Source organism: Haliotis rubra, unplaced genomic scaffold (genome assembly GCF_003918875.1).
Source record: "Haliotis rubra isolate DU_JTF1 unplaced genomic scaffold, ASM391887v1 Scf4, whole genome shotgun sequence".
Lineage (NCBI taxonomy): Eukaryota > Metazoa > Mollusca > Gastropoda > Lepetellida > Haliotidae > Haliotis > Haliotis rubra.
In genome coordinates, this window is record NW_025767079.1 from 4,072,506 (window position 1) to 4,089,515 (window position 17,010).

At 41.9% G+C, this 17,010-nt stretch overlaps 1 long non-coding RNA gene across 1 annotated transcript; it reads right to left on the bottom strand.

Annotated features, from left to right (window-relative positions):
- Positions 1 to 461: 461 nt before the first annotated feature.
- On the bottom strand, positions 462 to 16,272 carry LOC124287117. Its single transcript, XR_006901192.1, has 3 exons — positions 16,262 to 16,272; positions 9,923 to 9,933; positions 462 to 561 (listed from the first exon to the last, which is right to left on the bottom strand). It is a non-coding gene; the product is annotated as an uncharacterized LOC124287117 (long non-coding RNA).
- Positions 16,273 to 17,010: the final 738 nt, after the last annotated feature.

Sequence of the window (17,010 nt, forward strand, 5' to 3'; positions counted from 1 at the left end):
TATTTTTACATGTACAAAGTAGGGGTAACATATTTATTTCCCATAGATGTCTTAGACAATCATTAATCCTTTAGTTAGACTTCAAGTATGACAATTCAGCAATGAAATGGCTTTGTGGAAATGGTGCTTGGCTTTTTCCAATGCTTAACCCCTGACCCAGCCTAGGCGCTGCATTGTTAATATTAATGTTCATATAAAGACCTGTTTTAGATAATGTAAGAGGGACACATTATTATTGTTACCTATGTTTTTTCATTATTCATTGTGGTGATATTGTAAATCTAGATCTATTACTCTGTTTTGATACGTCACTGTGGGTGGCGGGCTAGCCAAGTGGTTAAAGCGTTTGCTCATCACGCCGAAGGCCCGGGTTCGATTCCCCACATGGGTACAATGTGTGAAGCCGATTTCTGGTGTCCCCCGCCATGATATTGCTGGAATATTGCTAAAAGCGGCGTAAAACTAAACTCACTCACTCACTGTTTACATCCAGGGTGCCTGAATAGGAGGTTGTGCTTTATGAACCACGACTCGAACACTTTGTCAAATGATGACTGCATGCTTTCATTATTAGAAAAGGTAATTCTGTTTGGGAGACCTGTGAAGATCCGGTTTAGAATTGATCGTCAGTAACCCATGCTTGTCATAAGAGGCGACTAAGGGGATCAGGTTGTCAGTCTCACTGACTTGGTTGACACATGTCATTCGATTGTATCCCAGTGGCATAGATCGATGCACATGCTGTTGATCACTCGATTGTCTGGCCCAGACTCGGTTATTTAGAGACCACTGCCATATAGCTGGAATATTGCTGAGTGTGGCGTAAAACTAAACTCACTCACTCACTCACCTGTTTGGGAAACAGAGATTATATATACTGGTCTGAATGCATTGCACACTGAAATGTAAGAAGCATCACAACTGGTTGATATTTCAATATTTTGAAGATGTGATAAGATCATCATGGAGAGACGTATAATTTTAATGAGATCATATAGTACATGGCTGTTCAGTGCAGGAATAGTGGGGGAGGTTAGAATGCTGCGCAGTTGGTTCTGGTTCAAATCCTGATAAAAACACATTGAAGGAAAAAATGTTGAGTTTATTTTAAAAATATATATAGATATCTACCATGTATAAAACTGTTCAAGTCAAGTATGATGGTTAAAGACAATTCCTTATTTTGCTCACATGATATATACTACACATCAAAAGTTTTGACTCACTTAAAGCACTAACTATATTTTATGAATATATGTATGGTTACATCGAAGATGAATTTCTCCTCTTACTTGGGGGGAACCAACTGCAAAACTTATGCAGATGAATTACATGAGGATCATGCATCAAATGGCTGAAAAGCATGTGCAAATATCGTGCATGTGAACAGCTGTGTTTTGGTGAAAAGTTTTGTTAAGAATTCGTCAATTTTCACTGAGTTTCATCATTTATTGAACTCATGACAATAGTCTTGTCAACGCGACAAATTTGTTTTACAATACATCAGTTCATGTGTAAACAGTACCTATAAACAGTATGGGATATTTTGCAAAATCTAGTTTAGAACAGTTGACTGAAGTAAGTGGCTACATTTACACTGGTGAGTCTAAACTTTTGATGGGTAGTATACGTTTTTTATGAAAAGAAGAAATTGTTATGGGGGAATGTTGGGTTTTTTTTCATTCAGATTTTGTAGAAGAATAGTTTGGCTTCCCAGAATATATACAATATGTCTTTGCATCATGCAAATGAGTTTTTCCACAATTAATTTATTTATTTGTCCTGCTCCATCTTGCCAAAGTTCATTAAAACAGACAGCTCAGTTATAAAATCTGCAAATTATGGCTAAAAATGAAAAGAAATTCATGGTTTGGTGTGAATGAATCTACCAAGATGGTGTGACATGAAATCTCGCTCAAATATTATAATTTCAATAGTTGCCCTCATTTCTAGACCTCCACAAACTTGAGAACTCTCTTGTCAAGTTCAAGAAGGGTATATTTCTTAACTACTAAGAATGATGGAAAGCAAATCGTGGTCCCTCGCACTTAATACAGAAGAATATAGTTTATTAGACTCATCTTCTCATTATTGAAGAGTGAGGAAAGACTGCTCATCTATGTTTGTTTAATTTAGAAACAGTGGTTAAAGTCAATACAAGACACTTGATATGGATGTGCAACTTCTTTATTATTTACACACGACGTTTCTGGGCTAATACTTGCCCCTTCACCTGAAGTAGAATACACAATAGCGGTTCTGTGACAGGTCCTTACCAAAGGCTTAATTTTTCCTTATCCTGACTCATGCTTAACTGCTTGTCTCCTTCTTCTTGCTAATGATAGTGGAACACTTGAATCCCCTTTTGAAGCTCCCTTCAAAAAAGCGGACGTAAAATCACTCACCCAGTTTTATCTCCTTTTAGCTGTTTTAGCGGGAAATCCGTCACATGACCCAACATGCTCCTCACTCTCTCCTTCTTCGCCCTAGAGGACGGTTGTGAGAGCGCCTGGGTCCCCTATACAGCGTTATATCCTTTTATATTTAGGCCTTTCCTACTAAATTAACTGTATACGGCATTTGATATACCAGCAATATGGTTTGAAATTTTTGTCTAAATTATCTGTTTATTCACGTTGTTGACATGATTTTTCATCTTGTTTACAAGTGATGAAAACTTGCATTCGTTGCAGATACCGTTTCTCGGTTGCTGATCCGCATTTATTATGTCCTAATTGCACTTCTCCATGTTCTTCCAGCTTTCGCTGTCAACTTTGTCAGCATTTATCTGAAATTGAATTTAATAATTATTTATATTCCATTCTTAGACGTGCCAAGGACAGGTCTAGACGGCTTTTACAAGTCATGTCTAAACTGAGTGATTGCGCTGATAACCATTTATTACTGTCTGCTGACATTCACCATTCCAGTTATTTACCGGTTGCTACTACGGAGCATGTTGCTGTGGCTGATGGTAGCTCCGGCTCCAGGAAGAGGTAAATTAAGCCGTTGGTAAGGACCTGTCACAGAACCACTATTGTGTGTACTACTCCTGATGTGTCTTGTATTACCCTACCAACTTCTAAATGCCTATCAAACATTTGGTTAGAGTTGTCACATGGAAAATATTTTCTTTTTAGAAGTGACTGACGGCATTATGTAACTGAAATTATTCTTATTATTATTTGTCAGAATATAAGGGAAATGGTTGACATAAACAAATCAAGACAAGATTGTATGTTTCGCTTATATGTCATGTGTTGTTTCTTGACCAAAATCATATTTTTGTATCTGTGATTTTTGAGAGATTCATGGCACATTGTGTAGTTATGCAAATGAGATGTATATATCCTTGTGCCTTATGACTTGTAATGTGGACAAACCAATCATGTTTGTGTGTCACATTTGTAGTCTAATATTTCAAGATGCTGGAGGCAAAAATGGAAGGTTTTTTTCTTCAATGTGTTATGAGCTGTTGAAAAGATTTAGATTGCCTGAATTAATATAACAATTCGGATATTGTTATTAAATGCTTAACACTTTTGGTTTTCAAAATATCGATTGTCAAATGACTATTTGAATCTGAAGTAATAGCTCATACCACCTTTATCTTAGTATTTGGTAAGCAAAAGTTGTTTTGTAGGTAGTTTTAAAAAAAAGCACTTCCAGATTAGCTCTGGTGCTAATGATTAAAACAACGAATATTTGATTTAAGGATAATTGATTTGGTTTCCTGGTAGAATACATATCTTTAACTTATTCTTTGGTATTTTTGGAAAACTGTTGTGGAAAATTCATGGTTGATGGGGTTGGGGGTAAAATCAACCCAGATATTTCTTTTTCTAATTTAAGGTGTTTGGATTGGGTTGTTAAATCACTTCGGTGCTTAAACCAACTTAACAATATCAGCCAAAACACACTTTCAATCTGAATAATGTTTTGAAAAACATTGTAAACATCATATCATTTGTAATTTTTTTACAACTTTTAACTGAAGAGATAACAATTTTTTGGCCTCCTGCCTTCGTACATTGACAGAGAAGTTTGTAAAACAGGTGATAAGATTGGTCTGTCCACATTTTCAACAATGTTCCTAGGCCTGTTATACTGCTGATTCAACTGGTGTCATGGTCGGTTTGTCTCAGCTGTTTTGTTGTTGTTGCTGGAACAAATGTATGTAATATGATTGTCTTCCATATGATATTTTTTTAACCTGACTCATGTTCATCAAGGCAAAATAGAAGACTATTTTATATATTTTTGTGGGTAATGTTTCATTATGCAGTGTCGATTTAAAGTCAGTGTAATATACTCAAAATGATGACTCACATGAAGAGTATAACTAGGTTGTTTTGCTGATTTCTAATTAAAATCAATAAATGTTTGTTATTTCCAATTATTTTTAGCAAAGTACTTGAATTTAATTCAGTTAAAAAATATGTTTTGCTGTTCAATACTTTTGGTGTTTCTGTTCGTCAGTGTCTCAGCAGTCGATCAAAGTATTGTTTACAATGATAAAAAGAGGGGTACAGGTTTTGTTATGAGTTCAATAAATGTCATTGATATATCCTGACTGACCCTTGGGTTTATTGATGTGTGTAACCACCTGGTGATCAATAAAAGGTTTTTAAAGTATTGTGTTTTTTGTCATATCTTGGAGGGGCTGGGATGGGCTGGGGATTGGTTTTGAATAACTGAGTCATCCAGTTTTTGTTCCTATGCATGTCGGGGGCAGTGGGGTTGCCTAGTGGTTAAAGCAATCGCCTGTCACACCAAGACCTGGGTTCGATTCCCCAGATGGGTTCAATGTGTGAAGCCCATTTCTTGTGTCCCCCTCCATTATATTGCTGGATTATTGCTAAAAGAAGCCTAAAACTAAACTCACTCACTCTTTCACCTATGCATGTCAATATTTGTTTCTGGGTTTCCCCAATGACATAATTATCAATAAACCAATCATATAGGAGGCTGGTCATTTATATTATTTGGTCAGGGAAAAATGTTTTGGAAAGGAAGTCATGAATGGATTGATGCCTCTGTGTGATGGGTTGGGTTCACCCAAGCTTTGTCTCAAGCACATTCCAACTGCAACACCAGACGGATATACAGGTGTCTGAGTCGTCATCAGTCTAAATCGCTGTGAAGATTGCATCCGTTAGTCAAGACAGAAGTCTGGTGATCGTGGGGCCGAATGCTGTTGGCTGTTGCGTAGTTTCTCAGCGCCATATTCCTGCTGAGATGTCTGAAATAATGTCCATCGGTAAACTAAACTCATTCACTCCACAACCAACATTTGGGTGTGAACAATCACAAGTACACAGGTATGTTGGACATGAAAGCTAGACGAGATCTTTGGTTGTCAGAGTGGGGCAAAAACTGTTGGAACAGGAGAGGATGTGATATTTTGCCCTTGAGGTTGACTTACTCCAATACCATTAATTGTCCAGAGTAATTATGCTGGTTGCTACACAGTATTCTTTGTTCTACAGGCTCAATATCTACCACCAGTGTCATGCTCAGTGCTCAAAAACCTTAGGCCATGGCTTACAATACCCCATTGCTTATGATATTCAATGGCACACTCAAACACCTTGTACAACACAGCTGAATACAAGACAACACGTGGGTGTAACTGAGTCGAGTAACAATTTCGAACTTTTCTATGTCTACAAGGTGATGTATAGATGTCAACTTCCTTATAACCAGGAACACAAGTATATTCTAAATCCAAGTTGACATCCATAAATTCTCACCTTTTTGTGTATTACTTATAAATGCCGTCTTCTGGAAATATTCTGAAAATTGATAACCTGTGAGGTTCCGGGTTAGAATATTGATCTTCAGTAACCTATATATATGCTTGTCGTAAGAGGCGACTAACGGTATCGGGTGGTCAATCACTGGATTGTCTGGTGCAGACTCGATTATTTACATATATAGCTGGAATATTGTTGAGTGCGACGTAAAACTAAACTCACTCACTGAAAATTAATGTTCTCTGTCCAGAACAGTGGTGTTTAACAAAGATTTAGAACACTTCCATCTCGGCTATTTGTCTCTGCAGTACTAAATTTGACCAGTGTTTTCCAGTGCTTTCCCGTATTTTCTGAAACTTTCCAGGAACTATAAATTCAAACCATACCTGCACACTCATGCATACTCTTTGATATAAATTCACACTTACAAAGTATGTGGTTTGTCAATCCACTTTAATACATTCCAAAGTTTTCCAGTAAGTGTCATTCAAGGAGTTTAAATTCAAAACCTTGGCTACACACTCACGTATATTCTCAGATATAATATAATCACACAGACTGTATACAAAATTGGAATCCGACATTTATGTGACTTCCAATGTCATTCCACACTATGAACCCATGAAGATCCGGGTTAGAATTGGTCTTCAGCAACCCATGTTTGTCATAAGAGGCGACTACCAGGATCGGGTGGTCAGGCTCGCTGACTTGGTCGACACATGTCATCGTATCCCAGCTGCGTAGATCGTGCTCATGATGTTGATCACTGGATGGTCTTGTCCAGATTCGATTAGTTACAAATCGCTTACATATAGCTATATTGCTGAGTGCGGCGTAAAACAAGAAGCAAACATATATATATTTGCGACCATGTTGATAGTAAAGGGAGTCAGGTGACGAACCGCCTTGGCAATGAATTGTGATTAAATATTTGAATATGTAACTGCGGCCGACGCCGTTCTCCTTATTCACATTTGTGCATGTAACTCTCGCCAAGACGACCCTGGGGATTAGACCACAATAAATACAGGTCAGGTTATGATGCGAGAGATAAAAGCAAATACTCTCCAGTATCACTGATGATCCTGTATCTGTCAAACTCGTGTCAAAGACTTCCTGCTCCGTTTGGTTGCCATCATGAAACATAACGCCTCCGCTGGAATATTGTTCAAAGCAGCGTCACTCTCCAGCTCACTCAACCAACCATGTATAATATTTTAACACAAAGAGCATTTCTTGCTAATATCTGTCACATAAATAAATTCCATAAAAAAAAAGATCTGAACAGTGACGAAATCAATAGCTAAAATGGTACAGCAATGCATTTAAAAAATACCAGGCGTTGTTCAACCTGTAGTAGACTTACGCTTTGCTTCTGAAAAAAACAACCCAGAATTATGACAGAAACAAATAGCTCCATTTAAACTGAAAAGGAGCCTAAATGAGCTCATAGATTCCTGAACCTAATGAAATATAGATTTAGTTCATCGAAAACCTTTGCACCGGAGAAACGGTTGCACAGAAGGGAAAATGTGGTTCAGGGACTGTGAGAAAACTACACATGCAGTGTCAAAGTCTGGTGTCCCCGCAGTGATGGTGCTGGAATGTCCTAAAGGGTGGCGTATGTTGTGACCTTAAAGCTAGCGTAAAACCTCTAACTCACTCACTACCAAAAACAATGACAAGGTTTCCAATCCGATTAGTCGAAATAACACAACTATTCCTCGTTTTAAAGGCTTTCAGATACCCTCATATTGGTTACATATGTGTCTGTATGTTTGTATACACATGAACAAAACGTATAGCAACACCCCATACATTGCAAAGTATTAATATGTTACCATTAACCACAGCAAAGGAACTTATTCAAAGCTCAATTTAGTTTACTTTCGTGAGAAACTGGTTCTCAGGAAATGATAAAAAATATTTTAAAAATTGAACTTGAGCAGGTATCCCACTTTCTCGGAACATTCAGACAAAAATAGTACACACATGTGGTGAAACTTCATCTTGGGTAACAGAAATCTAATAAAAGTTCGAAAATCCTTTTTCCGACATGATCCAAATGCTCTGATATAAATGTATTAATTATTTCAGATTTTCAAAACATGTAAGTGTGTGAAATTAGTTGAGCTAGTTGTCAAACACAGAACATATTGTTTTCATCTCAACACATCAAAATTGTACAAACGGATAACATTGGACAAGTAACCAAGAACTTCAGACTGTAGAGGGCGTGGTTTTCAGTGACCTCTGAACCCGGAAGCTTATCCATCGGAAGTGATGTCCTTGACAACCAAGGGCGCGCGCTATTTGGAAACACGTCTGTCAAGATAGAGGCGTGTGATTTCGTTGATTTCTGATGTAATCTTCATTTACAAGATCCTGATAGTCGTGAACAGTAAGTTAAAGCCTTAGCATGTGTTGACCGTGCCTTTATTTTAGCGGAAACTATTTTTCCTAAGTCTTAAATGCTTTTTATTTGGTCAGGCTCATCTGACTGATGACAGTCAGACAGAACAATTTTGGCTAAGTTCATCTTTGAAAGATGTTGTCGCTCATCCAATGACATACGGGTGATAAAAATTGATGCAGAAACAGGTTGGCGATATAGTTTTAGTTAAAGTACTGTATTTAGAAACAAATTTTAACTTGGGCTAGGGTAAGAAACCTTGGTTCCTGGGTCTGATAGGTCCAGAGTTGTGTTGCACCCATGGTTAGTCATTTACACTTCATGTTATCTTCGTTTCGTATTTCTATCTGATTATGAATGCATTCCTTCTAAAATACATGTTTGAGTAAAGATACAGCTTCAGTCAACTCTATTGTATGAATGTCATTGAATAATCATATTTATTCATATATTATATGTAAATACTACCAGTAAATAGTTTTTGTCAGGACTGTACTGACTTGGGCATTTTGTCCTCAGCTGTCCCTCTCCCAGAGACCTGTACTGGCAACTGGTGTAGGGTCAGGTGACTGGGGGTCGGTACCAGGGTGGTAAACTTGGATTCATCCCAGCCCTAGTTTTTACCAACAAGAAAAAGACTTATTGTGATCATGATACAGCGTTTCACTGGCTATATGAAAACTGGAATCACCATGACTCTGTCCGTGGATATTCTTTTGCGAGTTAGTTCAACCTTTGGTCTTGAAGATTTTTCCAACATGAATAAAACTCTGGACATCTTGTTCAGTGAAACTAGTGAATTTGTAAAGAGAATTTCTCTGACAGTTCCTTATTTTGGGGGGAATTGCCAGGCCTACTATCTGATAACAAGTATGTTTCTAAGTGTTTGAATGGGAGTCCTGGGGTTTGAAATTTAAAGGAACTGATTGGCCTGCTCTCAGTAATAGAATATCTTGCTAAAAGTATGACCATGAGTAGCCAAGAGCTCTAATTTTTAAGGCGCTGGGAGTCAACTGTCTGATAAAAAATATGTTGCTTAAAGCCTGACCAGAAGTAGCCTGGGGCTAATTTGAGAAGGGATTTGTGTGTCATGTGAAACCATTACACATGATTGGCAAATGATGTTATAAAAACTGTTGTAAATGATTGAGGCTCTTGTGCTTGTTAATATTCTTTTAATTAGTTCTAATAATTCAGAGGGAATACCATCAAGAGGTGAAATGATACATTCATGCATTGTGTGTTCATGTGATAATATGATACATGATATGTTAATTTTGTATTGATACAAGGTGATACATTTGTTGAAATAGCTTACGTGCTAATCTTTCAATGACTCTCCAGTGGTTTTGTTTATCACATATTGAAAAAAGTGTTGTCATTGTCGTTTCAAGCTGCCTGCTTAAAATAGTCACTATAGACATGTTTCCACAGGCAGGTTTTCCTGTTGAACCAACTCTGAAATATATATAGCCAAGATGTTTTCATACAATGTGACATAATTATGGTCATCTTGTGTCGTGACCTTGCTGCATCGTTTCACCCCTAATGCCATCTTTCACCACTTTTGCCAAACTCTCACTCTTTTGTGATGCAATAAACCTCATGAATTTTCTTTTTCATTACAGATCATAATGCGTCGCTCAAAACAGCCGCCACGAAGAATATATCCATTAAAGGGCACAAGTCCGTCTTTGGACACTGAGAAGGCAGACAAATCTCATCGATTACAGCTGCCACCAATTAAAGACACTTTTCTTGTGTCTCCACCTCCTGGCAGACTAGAGCGTCCTCAGTTTGGAAGACGAGCATACAGGCCTGCAAATGGGACAGTGGATTCTCTAGGTGAATTCTCTAATTGTCAATAATAGATTTAAGTTTGAACCCAAGTTAACAACCCTGGGAACTTAATTTAGATTTCAAATTCACAAAATACAAACACTGATGTTCTTCTTACACATAAAATTTAAATATGTCATTATTATATTATGAGGATATATTTTTTTGGAGCCATCTTGCTTGAGTTGCCCTTATTGTATGAGGTGTTTCAGGTTACAGTTTCATCCTATGTATTTTGTTTTGTAGTCATGATATGATATGGTGCTCATGCCATTGATCACTGGATTGTCTGGTCCAGACTGAATTATCTACAAAGCACCATATATAGCTGAGATACTGTTGTCTGCAACATTTAACAACAAACAAACAACAATCTGTTCATATAATGTATTTTTCCTTAACCAATGGCCCAGTTTCAGTCCAATGACTATCAGCGTAATAGGCTTATCTAAAAAAGTCAACATATATAATATATAATATTCTACTGTTGATAATGGCAGGGGACAGGTTTAGGCAAGTAGATTATAATTTGGGGTTTGATGGGCACAGTTAGACTAACGTCTTGTTTCCGAAATGAACATATTTACAGAAAAAATGGTACCTAAATTATTTTCAGTGAATGTAATGAAAAGGAGCCAAGAGACCTTCTTCAAGACTTGCATGGGATGATCCGGATCTCTTGGATATATTTGTTGCAGGGTCTGTTTGACGGTACATGCTGTTCTTTATGCTCAAAGATCATCTCTCAACACCATGGTGATGTTTTGTTTTTTGTTTTCATCAGGCCTTCATCCTAGCAAATCTCAGAGCCAAGCCACAGTAGCTGCTGCAAGCAGACTTACATCACAGACCCCCACCCCCTGGGGTACAGAGGAGCCATACCGCGGCTACAAGGACTACCTTGTTCAGAAGTCCTCCACAAACATCAGTGCTAAAGTCCAACTGCCAGAAAGAATGGACAATAGGTGCCAGCTGACCCGCGGCTGTCTTCGAATCCGGCCAGCAAACACTGATCTGCTGATCCTCAGTAAGTCTCTCCATGTGTGTATTGTGAAATGGTGGGGTGGGGATTGATATGTGTTAGAATGTGTCCACAGGACTCCACAAATCTCCATAGCACTCCACCATGCTTCACAATGTTCCAGAATATCCACAGCTCTCCACATCACTCCACAACCCACAGCTCTCCCCAGCACTCTCCCATTTCTCCACACCTCTCCACAACACACCACAGACCTACACATCTCTGCTCAGCTGTCCACAGCACCCCACAGCACTCCACAGCTCTTCCCAGCTCTCCACAACACTCTCCAGTACACTACAGACCTCAACAGCACTTCACAGCACCTCACAGCATTCCACAGCCCTCGACATCTCTCCACAACACTCCGCAGCATTCCACAGCTCTTCCCAGCACCGCACAGCACTCCCCAGCTCTTCCCAGCTCTCCACAACCCTCTCCAGTACACTACAGATTTCCACAGCACTTCACAGCATTCCACAGCCCTCCACATCTCTCCACAACACTCCGCAGCATTCCACAGCCCTCCACAGCTCTCCACAACACTCCACAACACCCCATAGCATTCCACAGCTCTCCAATCCACAACACTCCACAGCATTCCACAGCCCTACACAGCTCCCAACAGCCCTCCACAGCTCTCCACATCTCTTCACAGCTCTCCACATCTCTTCACAGCTCTCCACAGCTCTCCACAACGCTCCACAGCACTCCACAGCCCTTCACATCTCTCCACAGCATTCCACAGCTCCACAACGCTCCACAGCACTCCACAGCATTCCACAGCCCTCCACATCTCTCCACAACACTCCACAGCTCTCCACAACGCTCCACAGCACTCCACAGCACTCCACAGCATTCCACAGCCCTTCACATCTCTCCACAGCATTCCACAGCTCTCCACAACATTCAACAGCCCTCCACATCTCTCCACAACACTCCACGACACCCCACAACATTCCACAGCCCTCCACAGCTCTCCACTCCACAACGCTCCACAGCCCTCCACTGCTCTCCATATCTCACAACACTCCACAGCTCTCCACAGCCCTCCACATCTCTCCACAGCCCTCCACAGCTCTCCACATCTCTTCACAACTCTCCACAGCTCTCTACATCTCTTCACATCTCTTCACAGCCCTTCACAGCTCTCCACATCTCTTCACAACTCTCCACAGCTCTCTACATCTCTTCACATCTCCTCACAGCCCTCCACAACACTCCACAGCCCTCCACAGCTTTCCACATCTTTTCACAGCCCTCCACAGCTCTCCATATCTCACCACAACACTCGACAGCATTCCACAGCCCTCCACAGCTCTCCACATCTCTCCACAGCCCTCCACAGCTCTCCACATCTCTTCACAACTCTTCACAACTCTCCACAGCTCTCTACATCTCTTCACATCTCTCCACAGCCCTCCACAAAACTCCACAGCCCTCCACATCTCTTCACAGCCCTCCACAGCCCTCCACAGCTGTCCACATCTTTTCACAGCCCTCCACAGCTCTCCACAGCTCTCTACATCTCTTCACAGCCCTCCACAGCCCTCCACATCTCTTCACAGCCCTCCACAGCTCTCCACATCTCTTCACAGTCCTCCACAGCTCTCCACATCTCTTCACAGCCCTCCACAGCCCTCTCCACATCTCTTCACAGCCCTCCACAGCCCTCCACATCTCTTTTCACAGCCCTCCACAGCCCTCCACATCTCTTCACAGCCCCCTCCACAGCTCCTCCACATCTCTTCACAGTCCTCCACAGCTCTCCACATCTCTTCACAGTCCTCCACAGCCCTCCACATCTCTTCACAGCCCTCCACAGCCCTCCACATCTCTTCACAGCCCTCCACAGCCCTCCACATCTCTTCACAGCCCTCCACAGCTCTCCACATCTCTTCACAGTCCTCCACAGCTCTCCACATCTCTTCACAGCCCTCCACAGCCCTCCACAGCTCTTCACAGCCCTCCACAGCTCTCCACATCTCTCCACAGCCCTCTACAGCTCTCCACAGCTCTCCACATCTCTTCACAACTCTCCAAAGCTCTCCACAGCTCTCCACATCTCTTCACAGCCCTCCACAGCCCTCCACAGCCCTCCACAGCTCTTCACAGCCCTCCACAGCCCTCCACAGCTCTTCACAGTCCTCCACAACACTCCACAACACTCCACAGCCCTCCACATCTCTTCACAGCCCTCCACAGCCCTCCACATCTCTTCACAGCCCTCCACAGCTCTCCACATCTCTTCACAACTCGTCACCACTAGTTGATAATCATTAGTTGCTGTGGCTTGGTGACTTGATTGATGTACAGTGTTAGCGTATCCACATACCATAGTATCCTGATGTAACATCAATCACTGGATTGTCTGGTTCTGAGATTGTTATTATTTTTCCTTATCCTGACTCATGCTTATTGCTTGTCTTCTTCTTCTGGCGAACCTAGTGGAACACTTGTATCTCCCAATTGAAGTTCCCTTCAATAAAAAATCACTCATTAGTACTGACCACGAGTTACCTCCCTTCCACAAGCGCGGGAGCGAGGGCGCCACCCGAACCCATGTGCCTCACTCTCTCCTTCTTCGCCCAGTGAGCTGGTCGTGAGAGCGCCTGTGTCTCCCAACACACTATATCCTTTTAGTTTAGTACCTCTTATACTTAGTATAGAGGTGTAACTAGTATCCTTATTCAACTTGCATTGATTATTAATGGTGTTTCTGCTGTTTATTCACGGTTCGCCGTGATTGTTCAGTAGTTTACGTTAATGAGAATCTGCACAGGTTGTAAACTACGTTATTCAGCTACCGATCCACATTTAAAATGCCCTAGTTGCATTACTCCATGTTATTTTGTTTCTCGTTGTAAATTATGTATTAATTTACCAATTTCTGCCTTTGATAAATATTTATGTTCCGTTTTTAGACGGAAGGCAGATAAATCTTGCAAACAATCTTCAGTCATGGCTATTAGATCAGAAGCTAATATTCCCTGTCAATGTTGACTGACGACCCGCCACCAGCTGGTGGCATGTCTGAGTTCCCTCAGAGAATAGCGTGGGACGCAGTCCGCTATGTCCAAACAGCGACCTGCATCTCAAGACCTGCCGTCTTCTCAGTCTAAGACTAGGAAAACGTCCATATCATCACATACGTTTCGAACCCTAGGTCTACAGCTACGTCAAAAGGGAAATCTACAAAATCTAATAATTTTGCCTCCGATGGTTTACCTATCACAGAATTATCTTTATATGATGATGACATTCCGATTATCATTCCAGATGCTCGTCATAAGAAACGACTTGTTTCTGCGACTGTTACCTCAGCGCAGATTAGCACACAACCGGAGATGCCGACACTATCACCAAAAATTTATCTGAGGGTCCGTCACCTCTGCAGAGACATCCCTCATCAAGCATGACCGCTTCAGGCGACTTGATCAACCAGATAATGAGGGTGATGGAAGACCGCTACGGCTTACAGAGGCCTCAGAGCCACGGGCCTCAGAGCCCACCCCATATCAAGTCATACAGGGCCTCAGAGCCCGCCTTGGCTTCGCGTAGGGCCTCTGAGCCCATAGACGCGCCTCCGCGAAGGGCAACCCTGCCCGGAGTGAGCTCTTTGCATAAGGTATCCCAGGCTGCCTCCATGAAGGAGCTAGAGCCTCACCTTTTGCAAGAGGCTTCGCGAGAGGAAGGAGCGCTTCGCCGAGCACGCACCTTGTCATGCACGAAGAGGCGTTCGCGAAGCAAAGCTCATATGTCGATCATGGGACACTGACTCGATACATTCGCGAAGGTCGCAAAGGCTAAGTGGCTCCAGTTCTTCATCGCCTAGAAGATCTACATCGCCTAGAAGAGCTTCGTGAAGCCCCCAGCGTTCGCGAAGCCCCCAACGTTCGGAAGATATAGTAGAGTTCGCGAAGTCCCCAGCGTTCGCGGAGGGCGTCTCCTCCAAGGTCTCCTTACACTAGCCACTCGTCAGTCCGTTCTCCACAGTCCTCTCATAGATCTTCCTATAGATCTAGGACTCCGACATGTGACCCTACGTCAAAAGAGGAGGAAAGTATCATTTTCTCAGATGCTGAGATTAGATACTGGATGGTGAATGAGTTACAACGTGTTTTTTTCATCAAAGAACGAGAATTGAACTCAGACTTACGTCATGAAGAATGATGATGTAGACTATTTCACCTTACCTCCTATTGATCCGATTGCAGCGGTACCAGCTAATCTGGATACAGCCTGCTCCAAATCTTTGGAAGCCCATACGCAGATCTGCAGACAATTCTATTACGGAATGGAACAGCAACCTTGTTACAGCGAATAAAACTCATATCGTCAACGATTTCTGAGAAGAAATATGTACAACAAGTTCAGCTTTAATTCTACAATTATGACGATACATTCATGTATACAGTCTACAAGTTGAATTATCTTTAAGACTGAAGTTACTTTCACGACAGCCAGGGAAATAACCTACCCAGCATTAATATTACAGAGCGAGGTATTTCGCGCCGGAGGTTTCGCGCGTTTACCATTAACCCTCGGAACACGTGGTTACTCGGGTAACTCCGGGAAGCTACGGTGAAGACCGACGATTGTTCTAATATCAACGACGGCACTATATTATACAAGGTTCCTTTTCCTGCTACACCGGTGACATCACAGCGCGGGTACTCTACAGAATCAAAATGCCTTGTTCTGATTGGACCGCGATGGACAACGCCCTACACAAAGGTCGAGCATAGTTCACAGTTCAAGACTTAGGTTGCAAGTGACAACATTATCTCAGTGAGCAGCGTCAAGGACTTCGCAGCAAATTTTCCTCGACGACGGTATACAAGTGGATCCAAATCCACAGCGTCTCAGACTACAGTTGAATTTCATCATCAAGACCAAGAGATTGAATGTTTGCACAAGCGTCTCCTTAGTAGAGCCGGAATCGAAAACACGTCTGTACGTAGACGCGTCACTACAAGGTTGGGGAGCCCACCTTACCGGCAGGACAGCCTCAGGTCTATGGAGCAATCAAGAGAGCAAATGTTACATAATCTGCTAGAGATGCAAGCAGTTATAAACGCCATAAGTCACTGGAGCAACCTACTACAGAACGCTCAGATAATGGTTCACACAGACAATTCAACACTGGCGTTTTTTTATGTGAACAAACAAGGTTCAACTAGGTCACAGAACCTACTGACTCGAAGTTTCAGACTGTTCGATCGAATCGACAATCTAAACATACACGTCAGTACTTGCCACAGGAGCATAGAATGTATTAGCAGACGCTCTCTCTGGGCTACACCTACCGTCGCCGACAGAATGGATGCTCCACACACAGGGAAATAGGATCTCCTCTGATAGACCTATTCACCACTCGGTTCAACAAGCAACTGACAACATTCTTATCGCCAGTGCCAGACCCACTAGCATGGGCAACGGACGCACTAAGCAAGTCTTACAGAAAATCAGTCAAATGCAGAGCCTCCATCTGATTTGGTCATGCCCTACTGGCTAGCGAGAACTTGGTTTCCAGATGTCACACAAGAAATTGGAAAACTAATTCTTCAGCTCCCACAACGCTCCAATCTATTGAGGGGCGGTGGGGTAGCCCAGTGGTTAAAGCGTTGACTCGTCACGCCGAAGACCCGGGTTCGAATCCCCACATGGGTACAATGTGTCAAGCCCATTTCTGGTGTCCCCCGCCGTGATGTTGCTGGAATATTGCTAAAAGAGGCGTAAAACCAAACTCAGTCAGTCAGTCCAATCTATTGATACATCTGCACACCAAACAAGTGCACGATACACCAGAAGCATTCCAACTTCACGTATGGATTGTATCAAGGCATGTCTGAATAAGAGGTTATTCTGCCAGAGCGGCTACAGCGGTCACGCTTGCACGACGTAACTCGACTCGTAACTTATACGATGACAAATGGCACAGTTTGTCAATTACGCTGCTAAGAAAGGATTTACAGCCA